Source organism: Pinus tabuliformis, chromosome 7 (genome assembly GCF_031772625.1).
Source record: "Pinus tabuliformis cultivar Carrire ecotype Pingquan chromosome 7, CPIR1, whole genome shotgun sequence".
Taxonomy (NCBI): domain Eukaryota; kingdom Viridiplantae; phylum Streptophyta; class Pinopsida; order Pinales; family Pinaceae; genus Pinus; species Pinus tabuliformis.
This window is the reverse complement of record NC_142293.1, coordinates 669,522,864-669,530,558: the sequence shown is the minus strand read 5'-3', so window position 1 is coordinate 669,530,558 and position 7,695 is coordinate 669,522,864. Positions and strand designations below refer to the sequence as shown.

General features: G+C 35.9%; 1 non-coding gene across 1 annotated transcript; it reads right to left on the bottom strand.

Moving 5' to 3' along the window:
- Positions 1 to 5,094: 5,094 nt before the first annotated feature.
- On the bottom strand, positions 5,095 to 5,193 carry LOC149249234 (U6 spliceosomal RNA). Its single transcript, XR_016267736.1, has one exon. It is a non-coding gene; the product is annotated as a U6 spliceosomal RNA (small nuclear RNA).
- Between the last annotated feature and the right edge of the window lie 2,502 nt (positions 5,194 to 7,695).

The window sequence follows — 7,695 nt, the reverse complement described above, 5'->3', positions numbered from 1 at the left end:
TTTCTGCTATTAACAGATCATAGCAGCCTTACAAATTTCTTTAACCAGTCTAGCTTAAATGCTCGGCAAGCCAGATGGACAACATTTTTGAGTGAGTTCGATTTTGAAATGAAACATCTTAAAGGGAAGGAAAATCGAGTGGCCGACGCATTAAGCAGGAAATTACATTGTATTTATGAGGTCCAAATCAGTCAGGTATGCTCAAACATCCCTGAAATCATAAAGGAAGCCTCCCTCAAGGATCCAGAGTACACTTTTCTTTGGAAACAGGCAAAGGAAGCTCAGTTGAAAGGGGAAATATCAGATTTTGAAATAAATTCAAATAAGATCCTCACCTTCAAAAATAGAATATATGTTCCTAACCAAAATTCTGTTAAACAATTGATATTGGATGAGTTCCATAGGAAACCATGTGTTGGCCACCCAGGGTACCAAAAGCTATTTTCAGCCATCAAGAAAGGTTATTTTTGGCCCGGGTTAAGGAAAGACGTCATTGAGTACTTTTCCAAATGTTTGGAATGTCATTTGGTGAAGGAAAAACATCAACATCCCACTGGTTTCCTGCAACCATTGCCGATCCCAAATTAGAAATGGGAGACCATATCTCTAGACTTCATCATCATCTTACCTCGCACCAAGAAACAACATGACTCAGTTATGGTGGTCGTGGAAAAATTGAGCAAAATTGCTCACTTTATACCTGTGAAATCCACTTACAAAATTGTGGAAATTGCAGACATATTTATGAGGGAAATTTTTCATTTGCACGGAATACCCAAGGTGGTAATATCTAATAGGTATGAAAAATTTTCATCCACATTCTGGAAAACCCTCTTTTTAGTATCAGGTACCCAGATCCAATTTAGTATGTCTTACCATCCTCAAACGGATAGACAAATCGAAAGAGTGAATCAAGTGTTGGCAAACATGTTATGTATGTTTGTGATGCAACAACCACATAAGTGGGAAGACTATCTCCACCTAGTGGAATTTTCTTATAATAATGGGCATCATGAGTCACTGGGCATAAGCCCCTTTAAGGTGTTATATGGGAGAAGGTGCAAGGTGTCCATAGATTGGAATAGTCTAGTCAATAAACTAGCCTTTGGTCCTAAGATGCTAGCAGAAATGGATGAGACTATTAAGAAGGTTCGAAAAAATCTAAAGGTTGCCCAAGCCAAAAAGAAGATGTACATAGATAAAAAGAGGATATACAGAGAATTTCAACTAGGGGATCATGTATACCTAAGAGTAAAGCCCCAAAAAAGTTCCTTACAATGGAGGGGTTATGCCAAGTTAGCACCCCAGTACTGTGGACCCTTTCAAGTCTTGGAACGAATTGGATTGGTAACATATAAGCTTGCATTACGAAGCCATATTCGGGTCCACAATTCTTTTCATGTTTCCTTGCTAAAAAAAAATATGTGTATGACCCTTAGCATATAATTAGCTACAAAATATTCAAGTCGAACCAGAAGGAGAATTTCTCAAAAAACCTCTTTGTATTCTCGATCGAAGAGAAACCACCTTGCGGAAGTGATCCATCACCTAGGTTAAAGTGCACTAGAAGCACTTTGGATCGGATGAGGCCACATGGGAAGAAGATGAATTTATGTGGGAAGCCTATCCGGAATTATTTTCTTAGATCAGAAAGAACACCAGGGTTGGTGTTCCTCATATGCGGGGGGAGATGTAACACCCCAAGCTGCATAAACAATTACTATGGTTACTAAGTTTTATTTTACCTTTCACTGCATTAATTTTCTGGCTTTATGTTTTTAAAATGATAAATGACTCAGGCTGGAAGGCCAAGATATATTTTGTTACCCAATTAATGGATCAATAGGAGTTAAGGTATTTTAACAAAAATTGTTTGAAATAATTGAAAGAAACAATTAAAAAGAAACAATTACTCGTCTTCTCATGGGGGGGGAATATAGATGGGGAAGGAGTCCAGACCGGAGTACATCCTTGAACTGGGTGAAATAGACCAGTGGGAAAAATACTCAATGACAGTCTGCAAGGTACAGGACTTGAGGCTGGAGAGTGGGTCCTGAGGCCCAAGGTACCCAACTGTAGCTGGACTCATTTCAACTGTGACGAGAAGGAAGTGCTCGAGGGAGATTCTGGACGTAATTTCCAGACTCGTTGTTGGGTGGCGGGACTTTCCAGATAGGATTAGAGTTGCATGATTACAAGACTTTTAATAGATAAGTAATTCAAATCTATATTTAGGAAATGTTGGTTGAATATAGAGAAATAATAATTGACTGACATAATTAATTAAAGAGGAAAATTTCATAGAAGTGCATTTAGGACAAAGAACAGAATTGAAATGCTTACATTCGATAGAACAAATAGTAAATTTTACAAACAAGTAATGCATGGTCTAGTTATGTTACTTTAACAAGTAGATACTCAAACCCTTGAAATTGTCAAAAACAAACTTTAATGACCGCAGTTACGGAATCTTGAGTAGATAATAATCAGAATATGAAATGAGTTACAGAGGGCAATCATTTCCGAATAACTAGAAAATCACTATCTAATCATTTAGCTATTACCTTTAAAAGAAAAATGGAGAAAGACCTTTACCAATCATTATAGAAGACAAGGAGAAAACAGTAAGGAATATACCATTACAAGGAAAATGCTTTCTTTAAAAAATGAAGGATTGAGCTTAAATAGAGTTCTTCAAACTCAAAAAGAGCACTGCATTTTTAAAACATAAATTAATCCCATAGTGGAAGAATTGACTCATTGGCCTGAAAATGTCCCAATCATTAAATAACCCAAACTCTCAGATCTAGAACTTAACGTCATCATTTATAAATAGATATCCACTGTTCAAAGTGTTCTTTCAGAGAAAATAACCAAGGTAAACCCTCGGTCGAGACTCAGAATAAGAAGTTCAGAACCCATGTTAACATCGTGCACAAACATAATCGATAAACATAGGCATCCAAATAAAGGTCTGGTTTAGCGAGTTTTGGTGTAAAGCATCTGCCCAGAAAACAATCCTTTCAGAGTACAAATTTTCATATTTCTATCTATTAAACATCTAATGAACCAGAGAGGATTTTCCAACCTGTAATCATAAACGGAAGTCCATAAGCTCTTAAAAGATATGAATAACACTGTCTTAACCACATGAATAGCAAGTCGGTCATAGTGTGATATGTAAGTTACCTGCAAACAAGTGACAACAACATCATAACTCAATTCGAGTCCAAACCTGCTATTAAACAAAGTCTCAAGGGATGCCGAGAAGGCAGGGTTCATATATGAGACTAGATAACTCCAGTATATGACAACCCACCTTCCATTCTTGTAAGATGAATTAGTTAGCGAAATAGGAAATAAGAATCTGCAAGAAAATGATGGAAGAAAGTTAAGGAAGACTTAAAAAACAAATAGCATGCTCACCTTCCAGAAGCCGACTTGGGTTTTGGCTACCTTCCATGGAATCAGAAAGCCATTGAGTCATCCCTGGATGATGGGAGCAACCAGTGAGACACCGTACCAAATGAAATACTGAAGGGAAAATCCAACCACAACAACTTAGAAAACTGGAACTGCATAGGGTCGAGGGGTTTAGGATACCTGTTGGTGAGCGCATGTCAGGACCCTCCATTATGCACAATAAAAATGGTCATGGAACGACCTGAAGCTACCAAGGGCCAATGTCATTGCAGACCAGCGATAATTAAAAACCACCAACAACAAATGAAACCACAGTCAGTCAGATGCAGGAGAATTGGTTAGATGGTGAAACACTAACCCCTCCCACCATTGGATCGCCCTCCAAAAATCAATGGAAGTAGATCAGGCCATCTGTCGCAAGTGAACCCAACCCTTTGATGGACACATGCAGTGGGATTAGTCATGTTCATGATGCTTGTAATAGAGTACAAGTAACATTTAACCGAGGTCCGATCATGGACATAATACCATTCGGAAGCCATGTGAAGAGTAATTTCGACCCGGCGTGAACCTTATAAATTGTATTGCATTAAATATAACCAATCAAAATAGATAAGTAATTAGGGCGCTATTAATGATGATTCAACCATTGCCATGTTTATATATATATTTTTTATTTATATATTTATTTATGTAAATTGTTTGGTTGTAGTGTTACACCTATGCATGCCTCTCGGGCCAATAATGTGAATTGATATGCTTAATCTAGTTGACTCGCATATTTAAAATAGGTTGGGATTTGAAAAATCATAGAACTGGGCATATATTATATTCAATTCTAATTAATTACTTTAGGCATTTTTAATAATTAAAAAATATAAATATAAATATATATATGTTAAAATTTTGCTTTGTTTATTGAGTGGAGAGGTTTATTTTATGAGTATGATGTGTAAGGATATTTATATGTCATCAAAGTTGAAATTTTGTTTATGTAAGTTAAAACAAAAAAAAATTAAAATTCTACAGATAAATAAAATTAAATAACTATACAAAACATTTAAATAATGTTAGCTCATAAAAAAAAATTACACTAAGAGAAATTGGATCTCTTTATTCATATTGGATCAGTGATTTTAAGATACATCTATACTAATCAATATTTATATTTGATAGCTATTCAAATGTAAATATTAGGTCAAGGATGAAAAAGGTACCGTGGGGTGTTTTGAGGTGAGCTTCTTCTTGATCAGATAGTTTGTACGTCCAGGAAAATGGGCAGCAATTTGAGACCACCTGCCTCATCAATACCATTCATACACCAAGTTAATGGACGAAAGAGCAGAGACTGATGTGAAACAAGTATACAAAGAATTAGGAAATGGATGAGATAAAGGGTGTGTAAAAGGTGAAAGAAAGAAACCTTTTACCCATAATGGACTGTAAGTGTATGATCAAATTTTCTTATGAGCGTGAAATTTTAGGGTGTTTAAGGCCAGGTCGTAAGTACTTAATCCATCTCAATCTGCAGTGCTTTCTGCATCTTTGCAGACCTGTATAAGCATTCGAGCCACTATAATAAAATACTCGCCCAACACTGATCGGTGGGAACGATGTCTATTACTTTTCACAAAAGCTTTTTATTTGAAAAGAAGATATAACAGAGAACAAAAAAAATTGCACCATTTCTCGATTTGTGCGTTGCGCAGGAGCTATGCTAATTCACCGTATCGTTTCAATTTTATCAATTTTATCGCATGTCTCCAAAAAGATTTAAAAACCTTTTATTTATTTAGATTTAAATTCACATAATTAAAATTATAAGCATCTAAATTCCAATAGATTTTGGAAGTTCAGAATATTAAATGGTGGATTTAAACTTCCTCCAAGAAGAGAATAGATTGAGTTTTAAATTTGGATTTTTATTTTACTTTATTATAATAATAATGGAATTATATCTTTGAAAATCCACATATTTAAAGATAAGTAATCCAGGGATTTGAAAATATTTATTTTTTGATATATTTGTTTATTAATAACATTTAATAAATAAATTTAATTTAGTTTAAATTGGATTTAAATAGGTTAAAAGATAGTTTTTAATAGTAAACAATAATATCACTGATATGGCTATAAATTTAATTTTAATTTCAAATTTAATTTTAATTTTCACATGGAATGTTTTTTTGGTTGATCAAATGATTTTATTAATTTTTCAAAAGAGATTACAATATGTTTGATTAAAATTTAGTGTTTATTTGGCCTATCAATTTTTTTTTTCAAAAGAACAATACAAAAGCTGTTTACAACATGTCAAGAGCTTCTTGAAATTGAAAACTGTAAAGAACAATATGCCGAAAAGACTCTTAAGATTAAAACTCAACCCACAAACATCAATGAACAGAAGGATGATATGGACCATTACCCAGAGGATATGGAAGCCCAAGTTCCCCATGACCATGCATTTTGACATGTGTTAGGAACTCCTCTAGCTGTTCCATACACTAAGCTAGTCGTCTTTCACCTCAACATAGTGACACTAGGAATACTTCATGTTCCATTGATTGCGCTATAAGTCATTCATGAAATTTATCATTTCATTGCAATCATCGTGCTTATTTTGACCTGGCTATTCTAGGAGCGTTGTGACTTGCCACAATTGAGCTTCCAAGGTGTTGAAGGAGGTACAACGAAATACACGATGAGACGGTTGATCAAGTTTTTGGGTCACCACCTCATCAAGCTCTACATCCTAGACACCTTCTCCCTCCACTGTCGTGACTTCACTTTTATTTTTTGCCCCATGTTATCATGGTCCTATCCCTCTCCTCGCTCTACCCCTCTTTCTAAACATATGCACCGACCCTCTAGTCCACTATTCCTAGTGCCAAGCCACCTTTGATGCACCACAAACCAAAAAATCCACCAACCCTCAGCACCCAACTATAGACTTCCAGGGCTGCGAGATCCATACCTCTTTTGTTGGAGGCAATCTCCAACAAGGATTGTCTCCAAACCTTACTACATGACTATCACTAGAAGACTTTAGTAACTCCCCTTTAACAATTTTTCAACCAACCCCAATATCTCAACTCCCAAAACAAATTTGGGATTCACAATACCCTTAACACACCTCACTGACCCTAATTTTCCATGACTAGAGGAGAAGACCCCATCTGTACACCCAGTTCTATGTAAACCCTCTCCCAATAAAAAAACTTATGCAAATATGCACCAAGATAAAAAACATGAGAACACTACACTAGGTAACATGGCCCCCTCTTACAATGTTCTTGGAGAGAAGACCTTAAGGACCCAAGCCAACCTCCCACTCCAATGTTTCTAACCTCGAGTTCCAAACAGAGAAAACTAACCCACAAACACCATTACAATAGCTCTGACATGCTCGTAAGCCTAGCATACCCTTACTAGGTAATTGTAAAGCCTAGAGACCAACATAACTATTAAACACCTCCCCCAAATATAATCTAAAATCACACTATAGAAATTGAGATAAAGATTTTGCAGACTTATCTGGGTGCCTGAATCTGGATACCATGTCCATGTTTCCATCCCCATAAACTAGGTATGTGAGCTCCTCTTGCACATCTCACTCACCCATCCACAAATTAGCCTCCAACTACATTCCTCTCCAGGTTCCAAAACCTAACATTGATAGCCTCCAACAATGAACCAAGGAAATCCTTGCTTAGAGACAACGACCTATATCATTGAGAGACATAGTCGAAGAAGTTTTCATAGGTTGGTGGCCTACACAAATGCTTCGTTTTCTCTGGCACTGTAACAATCACCCATGCCAAAACTCACTAACAACATCAATTCACCTACCCTCACACATATAAACTTAACACATTCCATCATGAAGCATCCATGTTATGAATGCATGTGTAACACATGTAACTTGTACCATAGCTAAACTCTCAAAGAGGAAGTGAGACATGCCTCCATTCCCCTCATAATTCCATTCATCCACCCCATCAGGGTATTTTCATATGAAATGTTATAAACAATATTATAAGAAAGAAAGACATAAATAAATAATAAATAAATAAATATGTTGGAAATAATACTGAGAAGGGGGTGAATAAGTATTTACAATTCAATAAACATTCATTTCCCAATCAGATTTATATACACTAGTTCAGTGAAGTGAACTTGCATGTGCACACTACTGTGATTAAAGAAACCCGCGTATACTCAGAGAACTTATGATTTAGTTAATTTATCATGTGTTGATATTTAATCAGTGCA